This window comes from Diceros bicornis, chromosome 28 (assembly GCF_020826845.1).
Source record: "Diceros bicornis minor isolate mBicDic1 chromosome 28, mDicBic1.mat.cur, whole genome shotgun sequence".
NCBI classification, from domain to species: domain Eukaryota; kingdom Metazoa; phylum Chordata; class Mammalia; order Perissodactyla; family Rhinocerotidae; genus Diceros; species Diceros bicornis.
In genome coordinates, this window is record NC_080767.1 from 4,177,748 (window position 1) to 4,193,692 (window position 15,945).

The 15,945-nt window shown below is 41.8% G+C and overlaps 1 protein-coding gene across 1 annotated transcript in view; it reads left to right on the top strand.

The window, feature by feature from the left end:
* RGP1 (RGP1 homolog, RAB6A GEF complex partner 1) overlaps positions 1 to 15,945 on the top strand; it is a 39,998-nt gene that overhangs the window by 7,663 nt on the left and 16,390 nt on the right. The window lies entirely within an intron of this gene.

The following is a 15,945-nucleotide window of genomic DNA, read 5'->3' on the forward strand; positions in this document are numbered from 1 at the left end:
CGCTGAGGGGTCCAGGGCCTGCGTTCGCCCCAGGCGCGAAGCACCGACTAGATGCCGAAGGCAGAGCTGGTGCCGGAACGAGGCCGGCGGGGCGTCCCAGGAGGACCGAGTAGGGCAGGGAGAAGGCCCTGGAGAGCTCGGGGGGTGGAAAAGACCCGGGTTAAACGGAGCTTCGAGGTAGCGAGGCCCGGAAAGGGGAGGGGCGGGGTGCGGGAGCGGGCGCCGCTGCCTGGACGGCTGGCGGGCCGCGGCCTGCAGGTGCAGCGGCTTCCGCATCAGGTAGGCAGGTGCACGTGGTCGACCCTCGAGAGGAGGTCTGTCCAGAAGCGTGTGCGCCGGGAGAGTGAGGGGAGGTTTAGGGAGTAGCGGAAGTTAGGGTTATCTGGCTACAGTTGTGGCTAGGACATCAAAGGCTTTGAATGCCGGGATGTGGAATCCAGATTTGGCCTCGCAGGTAGACTCGACGGTCTCTGAGCAAGAAGAGTAGTGAGTGCCTTAAAGGCGAAGTTGTCTATATCTGGCATTACGGCCTGCCAAAGAATTAGGCATTGATCTGCTAATTTTTATAGTCATTTAAAATTACATTATTGCATTTATCAAATGATTTAAGTAATATCGTTGAGTTTTTAAAAATAGAAAAGTTGAAAAATCTAGTTCAATATTTGATTAAAAACCCAAAGTGTCCACCCAAAGTGTGGCTATGAAGATTAGTTATATGGTGTTGTCTTTTCCTTTGTCTTGCTTTTGTGCCGTTTTTCCCTCACTGACTTGACTGAATTCTGTGTTAATGCCTCAGTTCTTCTATATCAGTAGCTAGCACTTAGAGTTTTTCTCTCCCTCATCTTGTGGTCTTATTTTTAACCTTAACTCTTTTCTGTGCAGACCTTTAACCTGTCCTGTGTCCCTGAACCAAGTAAAACATTTCTTGGAGTGGCGGCATTGGGCTATGGTCTACAAAGACAAGTAACTCAGTTTTACCGTGTGTTAGGCCTTCTCTGGACGTGTCTGTAACTATAAAGTTTCTGTATTTACCCTGTGGCTGATAAAAAGAGAGAAAGCTAAAGCTGTTTTATTCGCGGTAGTATTTTTATAACATATCAATTTATTAGTCTGATTTGTCTTCTAAAATCAACTGTACAATGGTATTTGGTACTTGTGTTAGAAACTGACACTAATTCTGTCACGATCTTTATAATTTATGTTATCTTGGGCCACAGGCAATTGCAAGGATTAAATCCTGCAGTTGCCTTTGGCCCCAAACAAGAAAATCTGGATCAGTTAATTTTAAAAAAAGACAATAGCTTCCTACTTTGGGCCCTGTTGCTTCCCCCTGTGCTGTTTCAGCCCCATCCCACCTTGTTGCCTTCATTCCTTCTTTGCTCTGCTGGGCATCTTTAGAGGAAAACTTCACACCAACTTCCTGTACTATAAATTCTCTCCCTCCCCTCGACTCCACACTTCTCTTTGCCAACATACACCACTACTTCTTCATTGATTTTTTTTTTTTAAGCCTACATGCCTTTCTGGCTCTTTCCCATCTTTCATACTCTGGTTGAAATGTTCTATTTTTCCTCCTTTCTCTTCGGTAAGGCCTCAGATTTTTAAAAGGTTAGGCTTTATTTATCCTGCATGATCCACTTCTGTCTTCCTCTTCTATCACCTTTTTCTTATTCTGGAATGTTTGTAAACTCTTATGCTTGCTTTCATCAAGCCTTCAATCTTCCCCTTGTGATTAAACATTCTTCCTCTAGACACAGCAAAAGATGCTTATGTTTCCATTTTTCCTACAAGAAAAAAAGTTTTCTTTTTTTTTTTTTTTGTGAGGAGATCAGCCCTGTGCTAACATCTGCCAATCCTCCTCTTTTTTTCTTTTTGCTGAGGAAGACTGGCCCTGGGCTAACATCCGTGCCCATCTTCCTCCACTTTATATGGGACGCTGCTGCAACGTGGCTTGCCAAGCAGTGCGTCAGTGCGCGCCCGGGATCCGAACCCGCGAACTCCAGGCCACCGCAGCGGAGCGCGCACACTTAACCACTTGCACCACCGGTCCGGCTCCAAAAAAAGTTTTCAAATTCACATGTACTTCAGTCTCTTCTTGGAACATTTTTCATCCAGAAGCATGACATGGCCATTACTATAAAGTCCGTTGAGCGACCACTGGTATTGTGGTAGGCACTGTATAGTGAATTTCAAAATCCTAGTGCCACGTTCATAAGTGCTTGCCACCAATAGATGTTATCACGTGTGTGTGCATGAATGTTCTCGTACACATACATACTAAAATGCACAGATAATAGAACCATAAGTCAACATATGAATATGAATATATATTCAGTATATTCCGTTATAATCAAGCCAAAGACATTTTGGGGTGGAAGATGAAGATGGGTAAATTTATAGCTAGGATAGAAGGTTGAGAGATAGCATCCTTTGGCATTCTGTATTCATGAGAAGGATGAGAGGAGAGAGTCATTCCTGTGTAGATGAAGAGACCTCAGGAAGGAGGCTGAGTTTCAGGAGTTAAGAGACATGACTTGTAAGGCTGGAGTGAATAGCAGGAGGATGGGATGGAGGAGGCCAAGTCCCAAAAGCATACAATTGGTATACGCGAACAGCCAATAGTCTCTGTCAGAGAATATAAAAAATTCTCTTGTTCTAGTACTGATTTCAACTATGGTCAGGTGTTCATTAGTAACCCATATTGAAGTTTTCCTACCTTGTCTCTGCACCACTGGAACCACTTACCAAATTTTTCTTTATTATTTTTTTCTGCTTACCAATGGTTACAATCATGATAGTCTCCACCAGCAATGATTAACCCCCAGGTAACCATCATTAATTTTGACTACATTCCCTATCTATTTATATGCTTTAATTTTTCCTGCCTGCTCCACAATCTACCTGTGGTAGTAGTGACTTAAAATTCCATTTATGACTCTCACTTTTATCTCATTTGTAAATTGCGCTTAAAATTATAGACTCAAAACTGGACACTTAGAAGGCATGTAGTTCTTCCTTATCTCTGAAAGGTGATCAAGTAGGTCTTTGCTTGACTGTCTCTACTGAACGGAGTGGGTTACTCCTCCTGCAGTGGAGGCTGCCCATCTCCTGTTATCCAGCTTCAGTGACTAGAGGGTTGTTAAGATGAATCTGCCTTGCTTTTGCATCTCATTTTTTCCCTAGTTTTGCTCTTTGAAACAGTATGGAAGAAATCTTCTTTTCAATGTGGCAGCTTTTTAAAGATTTGGAAAGGGTCTGTGTTTTGTTAGCTATTTGTCTAAGCTTTTTTCTTTGCTCCAACACTGTCCAAGAGAACTTTCTGCGATGATGGAAATGTTCTCTGCCTGTCCTGTCTAATCAGTAGCCACTAGCCACATGTGGCTGTTGAGCACTTGAAATGTGGCTAGTGTGACTGGAGGAACAGAATTTTAAATTTTATTTAATTTTAGTTAATTTAAATAGCCAAATGAGGTGAGCGACTCTTGTGTTAGTGCAGCTCTAGACTCTGGGAGTTAGCACGTTGTCACGTGGCTGTCTTGGCTGCTCCAGAAATCTGATGGTCACCTCAGACATGGTAAAAACATGTGTAACTGTGCTCTTGATATGTCTGAAGGCCAGTCTTACACCTTGTCACAACTGAGAAAAAACACCAACCCAACCCCCAAAGCCCTGATGACTAATGTCAGTTTTTATTGAAAGTTTCTTAGAAGGAGTAGAAGTTGAAGGTTACAGCTCATCTCCTGTATCTCAAAAGCAAAACTTAAAACAAAAATCCTCATTTAATCTCTCTTTTCCTAAGAGAAGAGTCCCTAAAGTCCCTCTCCCTATAGTGGCTGCCAAATTTCTCCCTTCTCTTTTCCAACAACATCTTTCCTCCTCCTCTTTGAGCCTTACTCTTCCGTTCTGAGCACTACCTCTGTCCTCTTCCCCTTGAGAAGAGTTCTTCTGTGCACTCCTCTTTCTCCAAATTGTCTTCCTTTTCATTATCTCTGCTCAGAAAAACCAAGGAACTTTTTCTGGGCCCAATCTTTCTGGGGAGTGATTAGGGCTAGAAGGTCATAAATAATTTTTTTCCTTTCTCACATAATTCCGGACCTCCTCCTAGGAGTCCTTTCATTTTCTTTTCTTATCATTGCTGAAGAATCTTTATTTAGCATTCTTTTACAGAAGAATCTCTAATGTCTTCATTCCCGATCTATGCTTGACAAATCATAAAGCTATTCCTTCACAGTTTCTTCATCCATTTTTCTTTCATTTTTGTTTTTCACTTTTTTGCTTATCTGTTATTTTTAATACGTTTATCTTCTTTTTACCAGTCTTCTCCATACAGATAGGCTGCACCCACAGAGGGAGCAGCATTCATATCCCACTGTTGTCACCCAGTGCCTCATCTTCCCTTGATTCCCTTTTGGGTCACCATTGTTGTCCATACCTACCTCCCTTTATTGTCTGTTGTTCTCTTCTCCTCCTTGTTCATATCTTTAGTAATATTCACTATTTTTTAAAAAATCCTTTTTGAGGACTCAGATTTTTTCCAGAGAACCTCATATAAGTCTCTGTACTGTGACCTAAAACTGTGTATGTAGCATTGATTTCTGTGGGTTGGGGTAATGGGGTTGAGGGGCAGACTATCCTCTCAACCATGGCACTAATGTTTTGGCTGGATGATCCTTTGTGGTGGGGGGCAGTCCTGTGCACTGTAGGATGTTTGGCAGCATTCCTGGCCTCTACCCACTAGATGTTAGAGGTACCTTCTCAGTTGTGACGACCAGAAATGTCTCCAGACATTGCCTAATGTCTCCTGGAGGGCAAAATCCCCCCTCACCCCTGACCCCTACGTTGAGAACTACTGTGCTGGAATATCGGGTTTCTGAAATTGATAGTCATACTTTTTCTCTCCAACCGCTGATTTGTTTGCTTTGCTTGAGTTTTCAAAAGTGTGGTCTTTGTCTTACTTGGTGGGACGCAGCCTCTGAAAATTGCAGGTTCCTGACTCATCCTAGACCTACTGAATCAGAAACGCTGGAAGTGGAATCTGGAAATCTGATTTTTACAAGACCCTGCCCGACCCCACCCCAACCCTAACCAGGTAATTCTTATGCCCTAGCTTTGACCCTCCCATGGCATAACTGCTGCATTACCCACATTTATTTCCTGCAAGTCTTCCTGGTGCTCTAGCTTTGCTTCCGCTCTTGGCCCCATGATGCCAACACAAATAGGGAGGCCTCAGGTTACCAGGACAACCGGAACACAGGAAATCGTAAAGGCTCAGCGCTCCCACAGGCATCACAGATTGTGGCTCTGCCGGCTTGCTTTCTCCTTAGGGACTCAGTCATATTTCCTACTCCCCACCCCCAAACCACCCAGAATGGCAGATACCCAGGCCCAAGTCACAGACCTGGTGGTGGAATGTGGAATGGGTAGAATGAGGAATGGTGAACGAAGCTTTCTTTCTAACATTGATATTCCATGACACCTTGGGGATAATTGAATTTTGTGCTGGTGAGACCCACAGTCCTGTGAGAGCTGATTAGATTACAAGCTTCGGAGTAAGGATGCTCCATTTATTTATGTATATTATTTATACTTGTTTCATTGGACCTTGAGTCTTGGATTTTTATGGATCCCTAGCTAGATGTTTTTATAATTTGCTTTGGGTCAAAAGATGCAGCAATCTACTTCTGATACACTGGGAGCAGCTAATATTTAGCAAGAAAAGAATAGATACCAGATAATAAATTGGGTTCTATTTATACTTTCTTATAAAGCTAGTCATTTGTTTTAAGGAAGATCATCTAGTTTGAGTAAGTCTTTAAAGCCATGAGTAAATGAAAACCTACTTGCCTTTGGAAGCTTAGAAAATGTTGAATTGATCCCAAACTGGAGCAGGCCACCTCCATGGAACATTCATGGCAGGCCAGAGCAAGGGAGAAGGAAGGGTGATAAGTGACTTGCTCGTTCTCTCCCAACAGTTGGAGGACTATTGTGTGGAGGAGGGGTTAGATTTACTTGGTTTAGCTCCAGAAGGTGGAATAAGGACCTTTATTTTAGATGACAGTGATGGGAGACAGATTTTGGCTTAATAAGAAAGAACGTTTGAGTAGTTAGAGGACCTCAAACTGGAATGAGCTGAATTATTAGTGAATTATTCGTGACCATATTGTTTATATAGAGTACCATTTGCATAAGGTTTGGATGAGATTTTTGGACATTAAATTGGGTTTGACCTGTAAGGAGAAGTAGCCAAATTTATCGGAAGTCAGTTCACCCTTTCAATTATATGCTTCTGTGGCAACTATTAAAGTCATTACTGTTTTTCTAGGCATCTCTGCCAAGTTTACTCCCTTGATTCATCGAATATTAGAATTGGTAGTAGAGTCTTGAGAGATTTCTCAAACATCGTTCCTTAGTCCTTTGGAGATTCCTCAAGAATGCCTCAGAGGTGGCTGAGAGGTGAAATGAAGGATAACTGGGGCTCTGAGCCCTTAACCTAGGCTTCAACAAGAACAATCTTGCTTTTTTTTTTTTTCTTCAGGAAAAAAAAGAGTTCAGCTGAAAAAAAAATCTTAGAGGGCCTAATATTCCAAGTTCTTCGTTTTGTTAACAGGGAAACAGATACGGAGTAAGAAAGTGTCTTGCCAAAGGTCACACAGCTAAAAAATTTCAGAGTTGGAATTCAAATCTAACTCTTCTAATTCCAGTCATTTGTTTCTTCCACTCTACTAGTCTACCTTCTTATAATTCAGTAAAAGTTTCTCTCCATTTCTCTGGCCACCACTGAAATCCAGAATTTTATTTATTTAGAGGTACTGTTCTCTATGAGCCACTGAACTAACCTCCCTGCTATCCAATCTCTCCTTCTTCTGATCTATATTATGTACACTGTTGCCTTCTTATTCTTCATGAAACATTGTCTTCATTATAAGATTTCTCTGCTCAAGAACTTTCTCCATATTGCCTATAAGAACTTTTCAGCCTGACACATTGTTAGCATTCTTTAGGATCCTAATTGTTCACCTAGATGAACTTGAGCCCAAATCCATCCTATTATGGGTAATTAATGGGCTGTATAATAGTGAGATTAACTGAGTCCCACCCTACCTCTAGACTCCAACTTTGGCAAGATTTTTGTGTGTACAGTTTTAATCAGGGATGATGAGAAGATACAAAAGAAATAGAAGATCACAGCTCATAAAAAGCAAGTTGCATAACAATAGGTATAATATAATCAATTTATATGGCACATACATGCATTTTTTATGCATTTTAAAACAAGAATGAGATATATAGAAATTGTCTGGAAAAAAACACACCAAACTGATAACAGACATTAATTCTGATGAGGGGGAATGAGAAAGGATGGGGGACAGGAAAGGAAGGGATTACTTAAAATATTTATTTCTCCACTGAGGAGAGCCTCACAGGATGGAAGGGAAGCCTAAGAAATCAGGCTTGGAACTGACAGAGAGACAAGGAACTGCTCAGCTGTCTTGCCTGGCTCCGTTGTGAAGCATTTCTTTGCTTCTCGCATCTCTCTGCTAAAGAAGTGAAGTCCCAGGAGATTATTTGGTCACACTTAAGTCAAGGGTCATCTATGGCTGTATCAGGATAGAGAGATTAGATCTGGGGAAGGACCCCTGGGGAAACTCCTTGGTTTCTGTTGAGGAGGGGCAAACCCAGAGCAGGAGAGGTCTCTTAGGAAGGGGCATAGACGCTGGGAACTAGAAGTGACAAGTGTCCGTTGAGTTCGTCACCCCTCCTCCACTCCTTATCTACACCTGGATCCTAGGCCTTTCTTTACTTTGGCTCAACCCAAGCCCTGTGCTGTGGTTTTAACATTTACTAGGGATCAAGGGGCAGTGAGTTAATGGGATGGGGGAAAAGAGGAGTGTAAGGTAGGGCAGGTAGAGAGAGCGGTTAGCAGGTTTTACTGCTTGCTCCCCTTCCTTTGCTTACACAGAAAGCCTTTAGAGTCCCTGACAGTTTAAGCAGTGATCATAATAAACATTTGTAAGTCGAGTTACGAATAAAAACCTTATCCATCTGGGCGTTCTAACAACCTGCTCCTCTAATGGTGGAGCCATTCTTCTCCTATGCCATACGGAGTGTGGCCAGAGAGGCATTTCTGCCTCGTGTGTGTGTGTGTGTATGTGTGTGTGTGTGGTCATTCCTGCCAGCACACATGCCCTCTTTGGAAGGTCCAGACCCCAATCAGAGTACGTACAAGAAGTGTTTTCTTTTCCCACTGTGGGGATTCTTCACTTTTGAAGCATTAACCTTCTGATGAAAGAGAGCTTTCTTCAACGCCTGATTTTTAAGAAATTAACTTGGGTTAATCATGAGAGGGTGGGAAAATTCACACTCTAACTTCTGTGAATTGGAAAACAAATTTCCTAACCTATTCCCTTGCCATCGGATACAGAATTCCTTCCTTTGGTGTGTTTTAGAAGGCTGATGGATCAAGGATAATCCTCTATTACCGATGGACCGATTAACCTCTGTAATGATTTGTCGGCCAAACACTACTGATAACAAAAAAAAAGACTTTCAAATAACCCCTTAACTGTTGCAAAATAATTATTTTTTCAACTTTATTGAAATATAAGTTACCTATAAGACAATGCACCCATTTTAAGCATACAATTCAGTGAGTTTTGACAGATATTTACACCTGTGTAATTATATCCTCAGTCAGTATATAGAACATTTCTGTCAGCCCTCCAAATTCCCATTATCCATTGCAGTCCTTCTCCCCTGCCCTACCCCAGACACCCACTGATCAGATTTCTATCACTGTAGATTAGTTTTGCCTGTTGTAGAGCTTCATGTAAAGGGAATCATACAATGTGTATCCTGTGTTTGGCTTCTTTAATTCAGCATTATGTTTTTGATATCCATCCATGTTTTTGTGTATATCAATAGCTCATTTCTTTTTATTGCTGAGTAGTGTTTCATTGTTCTATATACCACAGTTAGTTTATCCATTCATCTGTTGATGGACATTTAGGTTCTTTTCCGCCTTTTGGAAGCTGCTTTGAACATTCACATACAAGTCTTTTTGTGGAGATATGTTTGCATTTTTCTTGGATAAATACCTAGGAGTGAAATCTTAGGTCCTGTGGTAAGTGAATGTTTAACTTGATTTAAAAAAAGAAACAACTGCCAAACTGTTTTCCAAAGTGGCTGTACAATTTTATACTTACTGGCATTGTATGAGAGTTCCAGTTGCTCTGCAACCCTGTCAGCACTTGGTATTGTCAGTTTTTTAAAAAAATCATTCTAGTAAGTGTATAGTGGTATCTCATTGTGGTTTTTATTTGCATTTCCCCAATGATTATTGATACTGAGCATCTTTTCATGTGTTTATTTTGCCACCAATATCATATTTGGTGAAATCTATTTAAATCTTTTGCCCATTTAAAAAATTGGAATGTTTGGTTTGTTATTGCATTGTAAGAGTTCTTTATATATTCTGGACACAAGTCCCTTGTGAGTATATGAATTGAAAGTATTTCCCCCCAGTCAGTGGCTTGTCTTTTTATTTTTATGGTGTCTTTTGAAGAGCAGAAATTTTAAATTTTGGTGGTCTCAATTTCTTATTTTTTTCTTGTAACAGCAGTGCTTTTTGTGCTCTGCATAAGAAGTCTTTGCTTACTCCAAGTCACAAAGATTTTCTCCTGTATTTTCTTCTGTATCTAGAAGTTTTATAGTTTTAACTGTTAACGTTTAGGTTGTTTTATGTTTATGATCCATTTTGATCACTTCCTTAACTTTTTCTTCGCTGCACAACAGATGCAGTAGGAAAGGAAGAATCTGAAAGATGATTACCTCTCAAAAATGGACATGTTGTAGCATAGAAATATTAAGCTTTTGTTCTGTGTATTGTTGTCTTCATCTAATATTTATTATTAACTACTCATTAGTAAAATATATACCTGTCATCTACTGTGAGTCAAGCACTGGAGATACAGTAATGAATACACGAGAAACGTCCTTGCTCCATGGAATTTACATCTTAATGGAAGAGGCTGTGTTTGCATGCATGGCAAAGTAAAGAAAATGTTATTGTCTCCATCTGTGATTCCTCAGTTGAAGGAAGTATTTCAGATCCTTGGCATCTCCTTAATCTTACTGAATGATAGAGCAGGAACCTCTTTCCACAAAGGGTCACTGCTCTGTAGAGAAAAGGGAATCTTGGGCTGCATACAGCCAGCTGTAATACAATTCGGGAAGCGGTGTAGTGGTGCAGGATGGAAAATCATAGTAAGTGATCTCTCTCCTGTTACTATTGAGCTATCATGACCAGACTTAATGCTCTCTTCTTTGGTTTAAGCACAACCGTTTGTTTTTGTCTCTAGTCCTATTTTTCATAATATCTTTTTGCCAAAAGAGTTCACTGGTAGCATCCTTAGAGAACTCCTAGATCTCTTTCCTGATGGACACCCAAATGTCTTCTAACTATTCATATGTTCCTTAAAACCAGTCATACTTTGTGTTAGTGATACCACCATTCTTCAGGCCACTTCAGGTATCACTAATAAGTGCTAGTTACTATTAACATTTTAAACTAGTACTGATATTAAATAACCAGATAACAAGTGGTATTAATTCAGAGCAGGATGAGATCACTATGGCCTAGGTTGACCTTCATAGAAGAAATAAAGCTTGAACTAGTTCTGAAAGATGAGTAGGATTTTGGTAGGTACAAACAAAGAAGGAAGATTAATTTGGATTAATGGATTTAAAGAAGAATTAAGGATCAGCACATACACCATTTGTGGTGTGACACCCTTATCATCTATCCGTAGCAGACGTCATTAATCCATCATGGCACTCATTCTTGCTGAGCCTGGACACAGCCTGGTGAGACTAGAACTAGATAATAGGAAAAGACATGTAGACACTAAATGGAGAGAGATTTTGAAAGAGGCATCAGTGAGACTTTGTGAAAATGTCTGAGCCTGGAGGTCAAGATGCGGGACATTTCCCATGTGTGACAGGCAAGCCCTTGGTGCAGATACTATGAAGAGTTTCTGTTGCATTTGTGCTGAGTATACAAGCATCTGAAGGGTATGATAGGCATCACAACCAGACTCAGAAAAATAGTGCTGGGGGAAGACAGTGCAATTCATTCTGCCAGCGGGCACTACTCAGGCTATTTCTAGGCTGACAGAGACCCTAGAGTTATACTAGCCACGGTGTTGGACTGTGATTGCCAGCAGAGTAAATAGCAAACAGGGGCAAAAGAACATTGCCCTGGAGATCTAGGAAGCCAGAGGACCACTTGCTCAAGGAGTCCAACTCTTTCCCACTGCGATGAAGTCCCCTTCCCCTCGTGTATCCAGATCCAGATCCATCTGAGGCAGAGAAGCGGGGGCGAGGTGGCTACCTGAGAGACTGACCAATTTTTATTCAAGAGAGTCTGAGCAGTACTTTAAAGATATGGTATCAGCAACTGTGAAGATGTACAGACCTTCATGTGAGTAGAGGGTGCCAGCCAGCTTATCCACCACCATTGACGAGAGAAGGCAGGACTCAATGTAAAATGATGTAGGCCTCTGGACCTGCCTCCAAGAGGGGATGATTGGGCTCATCTGAGGTAGGTTAAGATAGATGCCAGAGACATGTGACCTAGCTGAGCAGGTAGCTCAGTGCACTCAGCTGCAGAGGACTGCTTACTCATATGTACCTGCCTCAGCACCATCAGTGTCCCAGCACTGGCTGAACCTGTTGCCAAGAAGAACCATGTTGTTGAAACACATCCACTACACTTGGCCCTGTCACCCCTGTGAGGACAGATTCTTGTGGTCTGCAATTTCCATCAGCATCCACCTTCATCCAGAGGAGCCCATTTTTTGACGAGTCATCCAGATTACCTGGATTTAGCCATTGACTCATTTTTAAATTCATTCTAATATTAATTGAGAGTCTGTTATTGAGGTACACTGTCCTACGCACTGAGGATACAGCATTTTTCAGAGATAAGGGAATAAATACAAATATAATAAAGTTTGAACAGTATTAAGTTTGAAAAATATTACTGAGAAAGTACAGAGTATTATTGGAATACACATTTTTGGGGGGACCTCATCTATAAAGGAAGTAGTGTTTACCCTGTGACCTTAAGAATGGTTTTGAGGGGCTGGCCCGGTGGAGCAGCGGTTAAGTGCGCGCACTCTGCTTTGATGATCCAGGGGTCACAGGTTCGGATCCCGGATGCGCACTGACGCACCGCTTGTCAAGCCATGCTGTGGCGGCGTCCCACATAAAGTAGAGGAAGATGGGCACAGGTGTTAGCCCAGGGCCAATCGTCCTCAGCAAAAAAACAGAGGAGGATTGGCATCGGATGTTAGCTCAGGGCTAGTCTTCCTCACACACACAAAAAAATGATTTTGAGATTATCATGTGAAAGGTGGGAAGAATGTTTCAGGCAGAAGGAACAATATGTGCAAAGGTGAGAGATATGAAAGGAATGAAAGAAGTTCAGTGTATCTGGAGCATAGAGGGGGAGGAGGGGATGTGATGTAGGATGGGGCTGAAGAGATGGGCAGCGGCCAGATCATGGAGAACCTTGAAATCCACCATAAGGTGTTTGTAGTTCTTCCTACAAAGGGGAAACCATTCAAGGGTTTTACACGGAGGAGTGACTTTGCCAGCACTGCATTTTGGCTGTTTTATAGACAGTAGATTGGAGAGGATCAACACTAGATGCTAGGAGACAAGTTAAGGGGCTGTTACATTGGTCCAGGTGAAAGATGATGGTGGTTTAGACTACATAGGGTAGAGGCAGTGGAGAAGTGGATGGATTTGAGGGCATATTTTGGAGGTATATCCAGCAAGACTTGGAAGTGGAGAGTGAGGGAAATGGAGAATTCAAGGATGACTATGGTTTTTTGTCTTGAGCATGTGGGTGCATGGTGGTGTCATTTACTGAGTAAGAGAACATTGGGGTGGGAAGATATTTTGGCGGGGGAATCATGTCTGGTTTTGGACGTTGAGTTTTAAGTGCTTGCAAGGCCATCAAGTGAAGAGATCCAGTAGGCAATTGGATATATTAATTCAGAGCTGACAGAAATGGACTGGCAATTCATTCTTGCCGTATAGAAATGTTTATTGGAGTTATGGCTATAGATACAATTGTAGAAAGAGCGTTGAGTGGAGAAAAAGCAAGTCTAGAATAGAGCCTCAAGGAACACCAGTCAACCCACGGGACAGGTAGAGAAGACTGAGAGACTGAGAGAGGGCTGCCAGCTGATTGGGAGAAGCCTGTAGTGTGGTGTCACGGAAGGTGTCCCACTACAGTCTGCCGTAGAGAGGTGGCAGAGTGTTTGGCTGGACTCCTGGTGGTGCTGAAGTTACCTATAATATTTGATGGGGTGAATGGGCTACAGAGGACCAGAGGAGCACACCTGGGGTGCCCAGCCTACCTTAGGTATCTCTCTAATAACATGGCAGCCTTCTGCCTGTCAAATCTGAAGAAACCTGGACTCTAGGAGGTAGCAGGGCTCAGAGGAAGGAGATGGTTCCCACACAGATGTGTACCTTCAAGGCTCTGCCTTTAACCTGTTGAAGTTCAGTAGGAACAGAGTGAATCCCAGTCTATGGATCTGAACCATCCCACAAACCTCGTTGCATTCTCATCACTTCCTTGAAGAGGATCTTCACCTTTTTTTCTGTCTTTGCCACTCTGATTTTGTTGCCCAATTGGTTCCCCCTGGTCTTGATCTCCTTTTCTGAGGAGTAACTTCCATAGGTACTTATTTCTAATAACCCCCCTGCTTGGCTGGCAAGCTCCAAGAAGCTGCCTCCTTACACACCGCCCTAATAAGCAGTCACCACAGAGCACGGCTCAGCTTTATAGGCCTAGATAGATATGTGTAGATGCTTCCTTTACCCTTTCTAGAGGTGTTAGTGGCTCTGAGCCTTGGAAGTTCTGTTCTTCTCAACCATCTCCTTCTCCTGTTTTGCTTGTCTGAGCATATTTATTAGCTAGATGTTAGAGTTGCTTCTACCCTTCAGTGAAGCTTGGCTTTTATATCTATTACTCTGGGCTTGTATCTGGGCCTAATCTTGCTCATGGCCTTCAGGCTTTTGATGACCTTTCCTATGGAGTAATAGTCTGTGGAGCTTTCTACCACATGCTTTTTTTCCAGCCAGGATTAGTCAAAAATTAGCCAAAAGATCATCTTCCTATTCCAAAAGTCTGTAACCTCTGTGTTCCATGTATTGGGCCGGAGGGATGCCTGTAGCCCTTAGCTTATTTCAGGACCTATGATTAACATACCCTGAGTCTAAATAATGAATTTGCAAGCCCAGTGGTGCCTTGTAATTTCTATATAGGAGAAACTTAAGGGCAGAAATCTGATTGCAAGGGGAGGGAGGCAGTTAGAAGATTTGTCTTGAAGCTGAGTCCACAAGAGTAATGAGATCAGCTGATTGGGACTGACCACCAGAAAAATAAAAAACAAAGTTGTAATTAATAAAAATATGTACTATACTTTGTTCATGTAAATGAGTTTTGTAAGTGTGGAATTTAAGGCCTTTAAAAATACCTTCTTTTGGCCAATTGTTTCATTTACTTAGTTTCTTCCTTCTCCAAACAAGGTGTTATACCATTAACCTGAGAATTTTAAACACAGGCTTTGCTGACTTGTTTCTATTCATGTATTTTTATTTGGCTTACTTTATTGGGAAGGGGAAGGAGTTCACTGCCATTGATGCCGACAATTCTTCCTCAAATCCTACAAGTGATGTTTTCCTTGGTGAGTTGTCCTATAAAATTCTAATCATTGCTGTTGTGCAATATCAAAATACCTTCCTTATGTAGCAGTGACAGCACACGTGCCCACACCCAGTGAAACAAGGTCATGTTCCACCTGAAGTTACCTCCATTGGGATGGTAGGTGATGCCATGATTGCGGATGAACTCACCAAGGAAATGAATATGGGAGGAAGAACGCAGGAAGCTGAGGACCAGAGCCTGGGGGGCAAAGGAGTTCAGAGGAGGAGGAGGATCTTCATCACAGCGAGAGAGCAGTGGACATAGAGATGGAAGGATGGCTAGTAGAATGTGCTGTGGTAGAAGCCATGGTGAGAGTTGTAAGAAGAAGGTGATGGTCAAAGTCAAATGTGACTGAAGTAAAACGGAGGAATTGACTGTCATCTCTGAACTAGGATCTTCACTATGTTCCTCCTCATCTAGATCATTTATAAAAATTTTATACTAGACTATTCAATTCTGTTCAATAAGTATTTGTTGAGCTGTATACTAACTGTGGTGGGGTTGTGTAAAGTGTTTTAAAGTAATATGTCTTTATAAACAAATATACTGGTAATTTGTATGTAAAAACTCCATCAATTTTGACTGGTACATTTGCTAAATGGAAACTACAGACCTATTTCAGTGACATTTAAAAAAAATCTTTTGGTATCCTTTCATCCCTGTGATGCCTTTTCTTTTCTTTCTTTTTTTTTTTTCGGTGAGGAAGATTGGCCCTGAGCTAACATCTGTTGCCAGTCTTCCTCTTTTTGCTGAGGGAGATTGGCTCTGAGCTAACATCTGTGCCCGTCCTCCTCTATTTTGTATGTGGGATGCTGCCACAGCATGCCTTGATGAGCAGTGCGTTGGTCCACGCTCGGTGTTCAAACCCGTGAACCCGGGCCACCGAAGTGGAGTGTGTGAACTTAACCACTATGCCACCAGGCCTGCCCCAATGTGATGTCTGTTTTTAAAAAAACGAAATCCTCTTATGGTTTTTTCTTATTACAAAAGTAATACATAATCATTGAAAATACAGTTATATATAAAATTCTAACCCGTGCTATCCCCAAGAGATAGCCATTCTCAACATTTCGATTTACACCATTCCAGGTTTCTACTATATATGTGAATGTGTGTGTGTATTTTAAATGAAACTGGGCTCATTCCATACATTTTTCAGCTTT